This window comes from Canis lupus, chromosome 1, assembly GCF_048164855.1.
Source record: "Canis lupus baileyi chromosome 1, mCanLup2.hap1, whole genome shotgun sequence".
Taxonomy (NCBI): domain Eukaryota; kingdom Metazoa; phylum Chordata; class Mammalia; order Carnivora; family Canidae; genus Canis; species Canis lupus.
The window spans coordinates 47,325,814-47,339,625 of NC_132838.1; the positions used below are offsets into that span (position 1 = coordinate 47,325,814).

Consider the following 13,812-nt stretch of genomic DNA (forward strand, 5'->3'; position numbering starts at 1 on the left):
TGTTTTGAACTGTGAATAGAGTTCTTAAGGTGAAGTTTTAATTATTTAAAAAATAAATAACCATGAAAACGGCATCAACTTTGAGAAAAGTTTCTTTATTCTCCCAAAAAGTTTTTTTGCGTTTATTTCTTAACATATTGCTTTCATATAAGAGGATTTGGGTACATCTGTTTTGGGTACATCTGTTTTCTTAGATTTGGATGGGTTTTGTGTTTTACTTAAAGACTTTTTTTTAAAGTCCCCCAGTATTTTTCTCCTTTTTCTCTAGAAACAAATAGTTGGAGTTACTTTTTAGCCATAGTAAACCTAGAGTCTCTTGGATACTAGAGTATATCCTTGTTATGTTGGCCTGAGGAAGCATGAAATTAGGAAAAGACTAAATTAGATTCAGACTCGTTAAGGTGTTTAGTCACTAGAAATACCAGAAAGCCTTATTTATTAATTCCCACACCATGTCTTTAATCCTGGGGGTGCACTGGGCTGATGCTGCGTACATTTTCCTGCCTCCAGATAAATTACTCCTTAATGTTGCTAGTACCCCATTCCAGTGTTTCATATACTTCCTCTCTGGAAATTCTTCCCTGTGTTTGACCAAAAATCATCTGTGGCAGAAAAAAAAAATGGATCAGACTTTTCTTCTAAGATGGAAGTGGAGAATGATACACTTTTACATGCTCCAGAGCTGTGTTGATGAAGTTGCATCTGAGCCTTTTCTTTTATAGGCTGAATATTATTTTTCCTCTTTATTTTTTGTCCCTCCTTGGGTGGTATTTTTATTTCAAGGTGGTTGTAGGGAAAGATGGAAGTAGTTCAACCTTTGAATCCTAGCTGTTGGTTCCTTAAATAGCTGTTATTACTCCTTTATTAAAATTGGCTGCCCAGAATTCTAAGTCACTTGCACACTTACTTAATTGCTCTGTTAATTTTTTTAACATAATTCCGTTCTTCCAGAAATATTTTGCTGCCTAGAATAAAACATCTTTAGCTGAGGTTACTAATTGTGAGGGGGAAATAGCTTGAACATGATTGAAAAGTAAGACATGATTGAAAAGTACGACATGATTTTCTTTTCCTTTTTCTAGTTTTAATTCAGTTTGCTCTTAGGTGAGGGGAAGAAAGCCCAAGCAGCTTGCTACCAAAATCCTATTTCTCCTCTGTAGCTGATTTCATTTGGGGGCTGATAGTCCTGTATGATAACCCCAGCCACAGGAAGAGAAGAAGGGAAGAAGTAACGGGACTTGTGGAATGAAGTAGATGCTAATCACTCCTTGTTTATCTGTATCTTCTTTCCACTATATTTTCCTGCTGTCAGAAATTCATTTTGAAAGGTGATGTTTATGGTAAGGTACGAGATACTCCTTTATCTTTTTCTCTGAACGAATTCAAGTCTTGTAAGTTTTCAACATTAGCATAGTTTGCAATGCCAAAGTAGAAGTCCAGCAAATGGAAAAGAGTGTATAAACAACGGTTACCCCAGGGGGCGCCTGGGTGACTTGCTCCATTAAATAGTTGCCTTTGGCTCAGGTCATGATCTCAGGGTCGATCCAGCCCTGTGCTGGGCTTCCTGCTCCACTTGGAGTCTGCTTGAGGATCCTCTCTCTCCCTCTTCCTCTGCTGATCTGCCCACTTGTGTGTGCCGATTCTCTCTCAAATAAATAAATAAAATCTTAAAAAAAAAAAGATTACCCAGGAATATTTTTTTCATTATTTTCTTTCCTACATGTGTAAGCCTGGAAGAAGAGGATGTACATAAGTACATGAGTAATCTTAATTTCTTGGGTTCTTGGTATTTTTTTTTTTAATTCCTGTGTCTCTTACATACTTTTGAAATTCAGTAACTCTTGGATTTCTTTGAAGGGACAAATTGATGAAGATAACTCACCAACTATTTCAGCAAATTTTTAATTAAGATTTTAGATTAGGCATTTTACTGCTAACCAGAAGAAATGCCTAATTCTAATTAAGGACAAATCTTTCTGATAATGAAAGGAAAGTAGTGTATCTGGTAAGAAATTGAATGCCTCGGCCATAATATGTCAAACTTTCATATTGAGTTCATCATAATCAAGTGTTCTAAGTAATCTGTATTGCCTTTTCATCCTTTCATTTAGTTATGATATAGTCTTAAAATATAGTATCTTGTTTTGATAAGTAAAAGGCTAAAAATGGCTATGAATGCATTTTTGAATATGTGTAACATTTTAAAAGGGACTCAACTTTTAAAATACTAGTTCATGTGATCAGTTAGGTATAGGCTAATTAATAGCCTTGAATGGAAAAAAATGTAATTGAGAAAGTTTTGGGTAAAAGTTATTAGAGCACATTTACTTTGTTAGTTTTAGACTGTGTTCTTGGTGGGGAATTCTCAGTGAGTTGCTTTGTTTGTAAATTTTGGGTAATTATAAACTTGTCCACAGACAAGGCCCTGGCACAGTGATTGGCTGCTGGTCCTGTCCGTTTTCTCCTCGTATTAATGTAATTGGCCGAGCATTTTTGTAATCATGGCTGCTAATGTTTCTCAGGGAAGAAGTTGAAAGATAATGATGACATTGAGTTTTTATTGAGTGGACATCACCACCTAGGCATGACTTTGCTTTGGATAGCCTCCAAAGCTTTCTGTGTTTGGTTTGTGAGCCTCTAATGAGCTGAATCAGGTTCATTTAATATTGCTCATATATTTCTGCAAAGGATTAAAATGCAGGAATTCAAGTTTGTAAATTGAGTTGCCCACTTACCAGCTGAGTGGTAAGTTGTCTTTGGCTCAGGGGTCACAGTTTGATTCCTGGCTAGCGTTCCACTCCTGTGATAGGAATTGTAAATGAGTATTCTGTTAGAAAGGACTGCCATGCTAATATGAAATTTAACATGGATAATATCCCTGCTTGCTTTTTGTTTCTGAGAATCAGGAGAAACTGGCCATCGAGTATTTGATTTTAGTGTTAACCTGGTAATTCTTGATTTTGTATGGTGATAATTTTATTTTTGCAATATACTCATGACTAGGTCTTTGAGCATGACATGATAATAGTACATCATTTTGGTATTTATTAACTGGAACTAGATTTGTGCTCTTTCACATGCTGATTCTCCCATACCATCAGGCGAATACATGGCTAAACAGATTAGTTTTGCACAGTGCCCTAAAAACTAGTCTACTTGAGTTTCTATTGAGCCGAGAGGGGAAATGAATTTTCTATGCCTCTGTGGAGAATGTTCTGCCTCTAGGCTCCTGGAATTCAAACTTGGAGATGGTTAACGGAAGTATACTGGTTGATTTCGTCTAATACAGAACCACAGAGAGGAAATATAATCTTTAAGGTTACCAGAATCTGACTCTTGAGTTTTTTTAGATTTTTAAAATAACATAGACACTAAGGTACCCCTGGCTGCATCAGGGATGTGGGTGAGCAAATGTTTTGTTTTACTTCTCTTGTCCTTTGTGATTATAAATGTATATGCAGGCCTGTGCCAACTTGCTTTAAAAAAGATTTTCATATAAAAGAAATAGCACACAGGGGAAATAGGCTACAGAAGTGAGGATATATTTATTTGTGTCAAGCACATTTCAATTACCGCATGTAGTGTTGAGATTTTTCCTGAGTTATCAAGGGTTAGTGGGTTGATATTTTAACTATCCTTACCTTACTGCAGAAGTTTGTATAATCTAATGCCTCTTGGCATTATAAAGCCAGGGAAAGGGGAAGAGGGCAGTGAGATATTTAAGTTTATGAGTATTTTTATAATGAAAAACACGACCTTTTTAGTTTTTAAAAACACATCTGTCTTCCAAAGACCTTTACAAAAATAAGAGCATGATATAACAACAAGAATATAATAGTTTTGAAAGGTATTCTGGAAAAATTAAACAGAAATTAGTTATTTTTGTTAAGGTGATCCATCTGAACTTATCCCTTAAAAACCTAATTAAAGTTGAAGTTCTTTTGAAGAAGACTTTAGAAGTCAATAGGTATTCTCATTTGTGTCTATCTTCTGTACCCTTTGGATATGTGTATTTTGCTGTGTGTTTTTTGAGTAAAAATGTTATGTTATTTCAGAACATAAGCATTTTATTTGGTGCTATCTTAACAGCCAAAACACTTCTTCCAATGCAAATGTTTATTTTGGCAGCAGATGTTTCTAAAAGGAGACAAACATTACAATTGTTTGGCTAAAATAAATGTTTTCTTTGGGGTTATTGAGGCAGCCAAGCAAGTTCTAGGATTCCCACCTGTGTTGCTTTATATTGTCAGTCTATTTGGGTAAAAAATGTTTACTTTAAAAAATACAGTTAAAATTATGTCGTATTCAGTTTGAACAATGTCTTTGAAAAGTCAGGATGGATGAGGAAGGAAGAGTTGGTTAAAGACGTAACAATTACAGAATTATTTAACATTAAATGTTTGTTTAGACTCCGTCTCTGAATCCTAAATGTGAATCCAATAATCAGGGATTAATTTTGGTTTTGCCTAATAAGAGCTTAGACATCCTATTTTTAAGGAGCATCGTAGGGTGTGATAGGATGAGAAAGGAAGACTTGACTTAACGGAAAAGAACTGGTGCGTAGAGTTTGTTTTACATCCAGACTCAGTTTTTTTGATAGTTTATGTTTACTCAAAGACACACCCACTCGCACTTATGTGTGCACACGCTTACTTGCACACACTTATTTAAAGCAGAATGTTTGTGTGACAGTGGTATCTTAGTATAACCAAATGTATCTCCATACACATACTGAATATATTAAACATGTATTTTATGTGTGTTTTAGATATGTGTACATATATAAACAAATACATGAATAAAATGAAGGTAAACATTTTGGGCAGTAAAATAATGAATGCTGAGAGATTTCTCTCACTGTGTTATTTGTAGCATTTTTTTTTTTTTTTTGTAGCATTTTTATATAGGCATGTTCGGTACCAAGAGACTAGGAGCCAAGCTGCTTTGCTTGCACACCTGAAATGTTTGGAGTCCTTTCAGCGGATTGCAGATTTGTATAAATAATGGCCTTTTGTTGGCCACATTTTGTCTTGATTTTCTCAGTTGTTCTCCATCAGTGAACATAAAGGTATTTAAGGTTTACCAACAAAATACATTTACACCTCATATTTCTGCTTCCAAGTAGATAGCAGATGCTACTATCACTGATGCCAAAGTTCCCTGTAGATGGAGTTTTGTACCAAGAGAATATTTTTGAAAAGATTTGTAGATATGATAATTTTTATTTGCTCCTTAAAATGTAAATTTCTGGAATACTTAACTGGTTTTATTTACTTTTTATATTGTAGTTGAATGTAAGCATATTTTGAAGCATTCAATGTGACATCCTTAGAGGAGGATTAGAAGAGATCACATTTCAAGTTACATAGAAATTTTTAAGTTGTTAGCCTTTTTCCTAAAAAATGAGCAAAAACCAGGTTTCATACTTGAAAGTTTAATGAGAAAATATGAGATGATTTCTCTTGTTGTTTGGATAGCTACTTTTACATTAGAAAGTTTATACCAAATAGATTTGGTTTTTTATCTGAACATTTACATTGTTCTAGGTATTTATTATAATGTGTACAGCACCTGTTCTCTGCTTGTAGTTTATACCCTTTTGTCACTCACATATGAATTCTACATATTTTACACTCATGGACTTTCAACTAAAATATCTCTTAAGCTTTTCTATTATGTTTTTGTCTTTGAGATATAAATCTCACACATGTTTTAGGTAGCATTAGAATTGCCGGAGTATATTTTAAATAAATTTTGATTTTTTTTTTGGTTTTACAAATAAAGAAACATTAAATGTGATATTTATGTTAAAATTAAAGCAATTCAAATAAAGCTAACAGTTGATACCAGTAAACCAACCAACCACATTACTTCAATGCTCCCTGAAACACAACTAACCACAGAAATCACTAAACAACAAAAATCCCAGAATATAAATTGACAGTTACAGTGACTGGCATAATTTAGACAGTAGTTCTCAAGTTTGCTGAATATTAGAATCTCTCAGGGTGCTTTCCAGCACTCCAGATTGGGATGTTCATATCAAGGACATCTGAATGTTAAGGCCCCCTTCTCTCTTTTTCTGAGCTCCACAGGTGACTCCCCAGTGTAGCCAGAATTAACAACCAGGTGATAGAGATGGACAAGTAAGTAAGGACCCCAGACTAGATTTTGGGCCAGCAGCATTGCCATTCTTTGGACCCTGCCCAGGGAGTCAGGTGCTTACTGCTGCCTTAATGTGTCCAGAAGCAGGAGGTGGGACAGTGAAGTCCTCGCTGATTAATGCTGGTAATCTGTGTGCGATCTTGGAAAAATCAAGACCTCACCCTGCTCATCTACTGAGTGAGGGACTTTGACTATGAGATCTCCTGGCTTGGAGATTTAGATAACTATTATTTAAAATAATACTTAATGTTTTTTCATTTTAGTTTTAAATTTTAGAGTTTTGTGACTCCAAGTACCATCTTCTGAAATTGATGCTTGATGGGTTGTATTAATAATTACTAGCCTACGTTCTTTAAAATTCTTTGTAGAGGTGAAAGAGTTGTTCTTCCTTAAAGATTAGCAAATTGTTGCAATCAATGCAATCAGTTATTTACTTTTAATTTAATTTTTTTAAGATTTTATTTTTGAGAGAGAGAGCAGAGTGAGAGAGAGCAAGCTTGAGAGTGCACAAGCAGCGGGGAGGGGCAGAGGGAGAGAAGCAGACTCCCCACTGAGCAGGGACTTGGGAGTGGGAACAGGGAGCCGATGAAGGGCTCCATTCCAGGACCCTGGGATCATGGCCTGAGCCAAGGGCAGAAGTTTAACCAAGTGAGCCACCCACGCACCCCTAATTTTATTATTTTTAAAGTGAAAATTTTCTCAGATAACTTCTTCTGAATACCTGTGGTGTGCTAGGTATGTAGAATGTTGTCTGTCCTTTCTAATATGTAGAAAATCATAAGGTTGAGTGAGATGTTAACTTTATTTGGAGTCACAAAAGGAAATAGAGACCCAGTAATTACTTACTCATTTAATACATTATTACTTTCTAAGTAGTTCTGAAAATAAGTATATACCGTACATTAGGATAAACTGTGTACAGTGAGTTCTGAATAGAAATAGGGACTTTTAAGACTTCTATTCTGTGCTATTATTTTCACTCCTCTTTGAGTGCCACAAAGAGGGATTTGCTGGCTGTATTTTTGTCTTTTAAAATGGTTTTTCTCTGGGTGGCTGGGTGGCTCAGTCAGCTGAGCATCTGCCTTGGGCTCAGGTAATGATCCCGTGACCCTAGGATGGAGCCCCATGTGAGGCTTCCTGCTCAGAGGGGAGTGTTTCCCCTGCCCCCACTTATATGTACTTGCTCTGACATGCACTCTCTTTCTTTCTCTCAAATAAATAAAAATCTTTAAAAAAATTCAGGCTTTTTCTAAGGGTAAAAAGTTTTTAAACTTCATGTTAGTAGCTAGAAGTTAAATTCTTTATGGTCAAAAGTTCTTTATGACAGCTTGATTATTTTTGTATGCAACAAATTTATGAATGACCTTTGTACTTCTTTTTTTAAAAGATTTTATTTATTTATTCATGAGAGAGACACGGAGAGAGAGAGAAGGCGAAGACATAGGTAGAGAGAGAAGCAGGCTCCTCGCAGCGAGCCCAATGTGGGACTCGATCCTGGAACTCTGGGATCATGCCCTGAGCCCTGAGGCAGATGCTCAACCACTGAGCCACCCAGGCATCTCCCTTTGCACTTTTCATTTTGGAAAATAATATTAAAAGTTAAATCTGTAGTTTTGAAAGGAATTAGAAAAGACAGTTTAGCAGAGAAGGAGAAGAAAAAGAAGATGGGTGAGAGCATGAAGGGAAGAAGGAAATCACAAGGCTACAAATAGGAAAAAAACAGCAGCCTTGCTTCTCTACGAATGGCTGTGTAGATGCCTTCCTGGTGCTAGGAAGCTTACTCAGCCTGGGTTCCTCGGCCTCAGGGGGCTTACTCAGCCTGGGTTCCTCGGCCTCAGGGGGAACTCCCCATGTGAGATCAGGTGTTAGAAATTTCCTGGAAATTCTGGAGCTGAGACCTGAGTGTGGTTAGTGTATGTATAAAGCAAACATTCCTTACCTACTAAGCCCCAAACCAAAACTTAGCAACTGTTGACAACAGTAGGAGTTACCAGCTTCCTATTTCCTATGAAAAAGTATGTTTAATTGAGAAAGCAGACTGTATTCCAAAGAAGTAACCGAATTAGTCTGTCTCTATTGATATTGAATCAGTAAGAACATACTTTCTTTTTTCTTTTTTAGTAATGACCAAATAAACCGGTGGAATTGGCTCTTCAGGGATAGTCAAAAACACGATCCAGGTCAATTTCTATAAAACATCAAACATTCAGAAACAAAGAGTAAGACTAATGTAAATAGCAAACACTGAAAAGATTGAATTAAAATGCAAAAAGATCCGTTGCTAAGATAATTGTTGAACTCAATGGACCTGAGACTGGGAAAAACTAGCTCTATCCGGATAGTTGTAGATGAGCCCCCAAGGAGGGCTAGGGAGAAGTGTCTGATGGAAACTCCAATCTGAGTGCATCCCAGAAAAGACAACCAAGTAGGGACAGTTTCCCAGTATGGCCTGTAAGGATTATGTGTCGTTTTATAATCTATATCATTGTTACCATTGCTTGCAGAGAAAGCTGGGGAAAAGGGAAGTATTGGAATAATTGTTATTATAATTGATGGGTTGTTATCACCTCAGAATACTTCTTTAAGGGTGGCTGAGAAGGAAACTTCCTTTTACTTAATTAGTATATTACCTTAAATTTCTAAGATTTTCTGATATCCCAATAGTCTGGATATTTTAAGCATTTTACATCCTTGGAGGTTTCCTCAGAGTGTTTTGGGCTTCATAGCAAAGTAAGACTTCCCCTCTCTACTTAACTACGTGTAAGTCCTGTGCTCTTCATCACAGGTCTTTGAGATGAGAGGATCTTATTCCCCAGGAATTGGCCAAATTTTGATACTTGGGAGAAGAGAAAAGACCAGAATTTATTTCTCTCAAATCCATTGGACTGCAAGGGAGACCCTTTCTCCATTATTGTCTCTGATTGATTTCTTACCTATTCTTCCTTGTTGGTTTCAAAAATAAAGAGTGAAAGGAGTGACATCATTGGCCCTAAGTCTTCATGATATCAGGTTATCACAGCACACTTGGAGTCATTTCCAGAATGATCGTTAAAAGCTGATTTACCACATATATGAGTTAGGTCATGAGAGTAATAAAATACTGAATGGAGAATGAGGCAGAGGGTTCCAGAAGGATTCCAGAGCCCAATGGGGTCTCAGCCACTGCTGCTGAAAGACACAGAAACTGGCATTAAGCAACATGCAGGCTTCTTACTTCCCAATCAGAGTCTGCTATGGTTGGTCTAACTGAAAGAATTTAAGTCTCCTAGCTGCTAGGGAGGCTATGAATTTGAGTTTTCAGGTCTCAGTTGTGGGAGGCAGAATGGTTTGGATACTACATCTTTGCAGAGAACACAGAATTACTCCTGACAGTCCCAGAGTTTCTCTGGTGTAAACATTTCCCTCCTTAGTCTTCCTGTTTCAATAGATGGCAGCTCCATCCCTTCTGCTTGACCCCGCAAGCACCTCACAGTCCTCTTCTTTTTCTCAAGCTCTCAATTTGTTAGAGAACCTCATTGCTTCTTTCTTCAGAATAAACCAGAAATGGCACACTTCTCACCACCTTGAAGGCTACTGCCCTTGACTAAAGGTCTATGGACACCACCTCCCATTTGTATCACCATAGTGGACTCTCTTGACTTGCTGCTCCACTGTCTGTTTTCAGCAGAGTGACCAGAATGGTCTTTTGAGATGGTATAAGTCAAAGCAAGACACTGAGTCCCTGAGGTCCACTTCTATATCCACATCCCCACACCTGGCTCTTCCTTCTGCCTGGAAGGCTCTTGGCTGGGTGTCGGGCTTGCCTTCTTCCTTCTTTTAAATTTCTGTTGAGATGTTCGTTTGATCTTCTCAGACTTCTTGAGTTGAACTGCACACTCCTCCTGGCCCTGGCCCTGGCCCTGGCCCTGGCCCTGGCCCTGGCCCTGTTTTATTTCCTCCATAGCACTTGCCACCTGAGGTGTGCTTGTTGCTTTGTTGTCATTTCTATTAGGATATGAACTGTAGACAGCAGAGACTGGGTTTTACCCTGCTGTGGCCTCTCATCTAGAACAGCACATGGCTCTTCACAAACATTTCCCAGCAAACAAAGAAGAATGTGCAGAATTGTAGACTCTGGCCAGGGAAACCCAAGGAGCCCGGTGCTGAAAGGTTCGAGTGTGTTCGCATTATATCTGCCACCTGTATGTGGCTGAGAGGCTGCTCCTTGGCCATGGCTTCCTCAGTTTCTGGCTGAATTGCTAGTACCCAGCTCCTAGCTGATCTGGTAGGAAGCCTACTAACAACCACTGGGCTGTCCCTGTAAACCTGCTGTTAGATTCCAGAGGAGTTTCTGGTACCTGAGAGGCCATTACGGCATGGTGGTTCTCTGTTGCTCCTCCTTCCAACATGTGCAGGATTAGGGGCCTGTAGTCCTCTCTCTGATACTAACCCCACTGAGAAAATTGGAGACAGCACTACTCTACATCAGGGCTGGTAACGTTCATCTGGGTTCTCTTGTATTGAGTGAAATACTTAGTAGGGGGAGACATGCAAAAGTTTCCAGACCCTAGCTGAATTGGATTTGGTGTAAATGTGATACAGGCTCAGGTCTTTGTCCTAACACTGGTCATTTGACAGTGCTTATGGAGGAAAACCCCCCAATGAGTTAGGATGCTGTTTATGGAAAACACATTTTTCCATTAGGGATTTACTGGTAGGGGAAGAGAATTCCTTCACAATAGAGGCAGAGCTGTGCCATGCATGGTGGGAGTATGAAGGGGCTTTTAGATCCTCGGTGGTGGGGGAGTAGTTTACATCCAAGCTTATATTGGAATTGTGTAAAAGCTGGTAATTTATGGGGAAAAAACCTTAAATGTGATGTTGCAGTTCTCCATCAGTGAAACTGGTAAGTTGAGACCACTGTTTTTAGCAGACATTGTTTTTCATGTGCTTTATGGAGCAAGCACACTTGTATAAAGCTTAGCTTTTAGAAGAGGTGTGTTAGGGACCGAGGTTTGGAATTGTTAACCTTTGCCTACATTGTGCTGTTGTTGTTTCCAGAAGCAGAGGTCATGGCCACACTCAGAATGAAAGTTACACCTAGGAGTAAAGAAATGCAGTTTAGACCAAATATTACAAAATTATCCCTATGTGCTTTATTTCAGTTGAGGATGTATGATAGATAAATAATTGACTTTTAAGGAAGTACAAGGATTTAGTGCCTCAGTATTGATGTGATCTCATTGCCCTCCTCCTCCGCATCGTGATTATCACTGATCACAGTTTCCTAGTTGTAAAATATGAGAGATTGTCATTACGTGCCAGTAACAACATCAGTCCCCTTGCCGGGTGTCACACTAGGTACTTTTATGTCCCGTGCTCTTGTGTAACCCCTGCTGACCTTTCGTTTATCTCCACTTTCTGAATAATAATAAGAGCTAATATTTATTAAGGGCTTACTCTGTGTCAGGCACTGTTTTACTTACTTTACGAGGATTAACAATCTTCATGATGGCCTCCTGGGGCATGTGTTATAATCCTCAGTTTATAGATGAGGAAACTGGTCATTTGACCGTGTTTGTTTAAATTTATGTACTCACTAAGTGGCATGGCAAGAATTTCAGATCCTTGGCACTTTACCTCTGGGCCCACTCTAGCATAAATTTTATGATTCTGGTAAAACTGGAATGCTTCTCATCAACTGAGATGAGAATTCATTTGGATTTCTGAATAGTAAGACTGATTATAGTTAAGATAGCCTAATTTTGACACTGAATATTAGTTTCATTAGCTTTGTAACCTTTACCACGTTGAAAATGGAATGTTGGGCAGCCCGGGTGGCTCAGCAGTTTAGTGCCGCCTTTGGCCCAGAGCCTGATCCCGGAGACCCTGGGTCGAGTCCCACGTCGGGCTCCTTGCGTGGAGCCTGCTTCTCCCTCTGCCTGTGTCTCTGCCTCTCTCTCTCTCTCTCTCTCTCTGTGTGTGTGTGTGTCTCTCATTAATAAATAAATAAAATCTTAAAAAAAAAAAGAAAATGGAATGTTACCTACGAGGTCTATCACACTTAAAGAGTCAGGAGTTTTTTTTATTGAGGTGAAATGCATATTACAGAAAGTTACCCACTTAAAAGTGTACAGTTCAGTGAAATTTAGTACAATTCATAGTACTGTGCAACCACCATCTTTATCTAGTTCTAGAACATCTCCTTCACCCCCAGATGACATTCTGGTCCCTATTAAACACTCACTTCCTGTTTCCTCCTCCCCCTACCCTGGGGCAACCATTAGTCAGCTATCTCTATAGATTTACCTATTCCAGATATTTCACATAAATGGAATTGTAGAATATGTGACTTTTTGTGTCTAGCTTCTTTCACTTAACATAATTTTTTCAAGGTTCATCCCTGTGGTAGCACATATCAATACTTCATTCCTTTATATGGCTGTACATTTTTCCATTGCATGGAGACAGTATCTTTTGTTTCTCCATTCATCTGTTGATGGACATGTGGGTTTCCATGTGTCAGCTAGTGTGAATAGTGCTGTTATCAACATTTGTGTACAAGTATGTGTTTGAATGTTGGTTTTAACTTCTTTTGGATATATATACCTAGGAGTAGAATTGCTAAGTTGTGTGGTGATTCTGTGTGTAGCTCCTTTTTTTTTTTTTTTTTTTTAAAGATTTTATTTATTTGAGACTGAGTGTGTGTGCAGACAAGTGGGAGTGGAGGGGCAGAAGGAAAGAGAGAAGCCGACTTCCTGCTAATCAGAGAGCTGGACATGGGGCTCGATCCCAGGACCCTGAGGTCACAACCTGAGCTGAAGGCAGATGCTCAACCCACTGAGCCACCCAGACGCCCCTATGCTTAACTCCTTAAAGAACTGCCCAACTCTAGCTGCTGTAACATTTTACATTAGAATCATATGATTTTAACATTGGTCTGGTGTTTACCGAGACTGTTCTAAGTGCCAGGGCATATATCATGTCATATAATTCTTACCAAAGCTATTAGGTAGGTAATGCTACTTTGCCAGTGGGGAGACCAAGTAGGTGGGTAGCTTTCCTGGGGTCATTGTGTAGCCTTAAAGACCTTCCGTTCCAGCCCAGTGCTTCTCCGTGTGTTCCACACATCCTGCTGATAATAGGCAAGGTTGTTTTGGATGCCACATAGACACAGCATTACATAGCACTGAATCATATAGTAAAAAAGTTATTTTCTTACAGATTTTTTCTTTCTATTGAATGGAACTCTAATACCATTCCAACACTTCATAGCCCCTTTTCCCAGTTTTTCATTTTCTAAAGAACAGGCCTCAGTCTAAGAGCCTTGGGCAGGTGTCAGCATCCAGTTAGAAGGTAATCATATTGTATTGTCTTCATAGTCTGTATTTCGTGATGATCTTCTATTTATGGCAGGCAATACTGGTTTTCTATTTATGATAGTAGATTGAAAGTTTTCTTTTTTTTTTTTTTTTTTTTTTTTTTTTAAAATTTGAGTAGACTTTTTTTTTTATTTATTTATGATAGTCACAGAGAGAGAGAGAGAAAGAGGCAGAGACACAGGCAGAGGGAGAAGCAGGCTCCATGCACCGGGAGCCCGACGTGGGATTCGATCCCGGGTCTCCAGGATCGCGCCCTGGGCCAAAGGCAGGCGCTAAACCGCTGCGC

General features: G+C 38.5%; 1 protein-coding gene across 11 annotated transcripts in view; it reads left to right on the forward strand.

The window, feature by feature from the left end:
* The window catches only part of ARID1B (AT-rich interaction domain 1B), a 434,837-nt gene that overhangs the window by 52,144 nt on the left and 368,881 nt on the right, over window positions 1-13,812 (forward strand). The gene's annotated exons all lie outside the window — the stretch shown is intronic.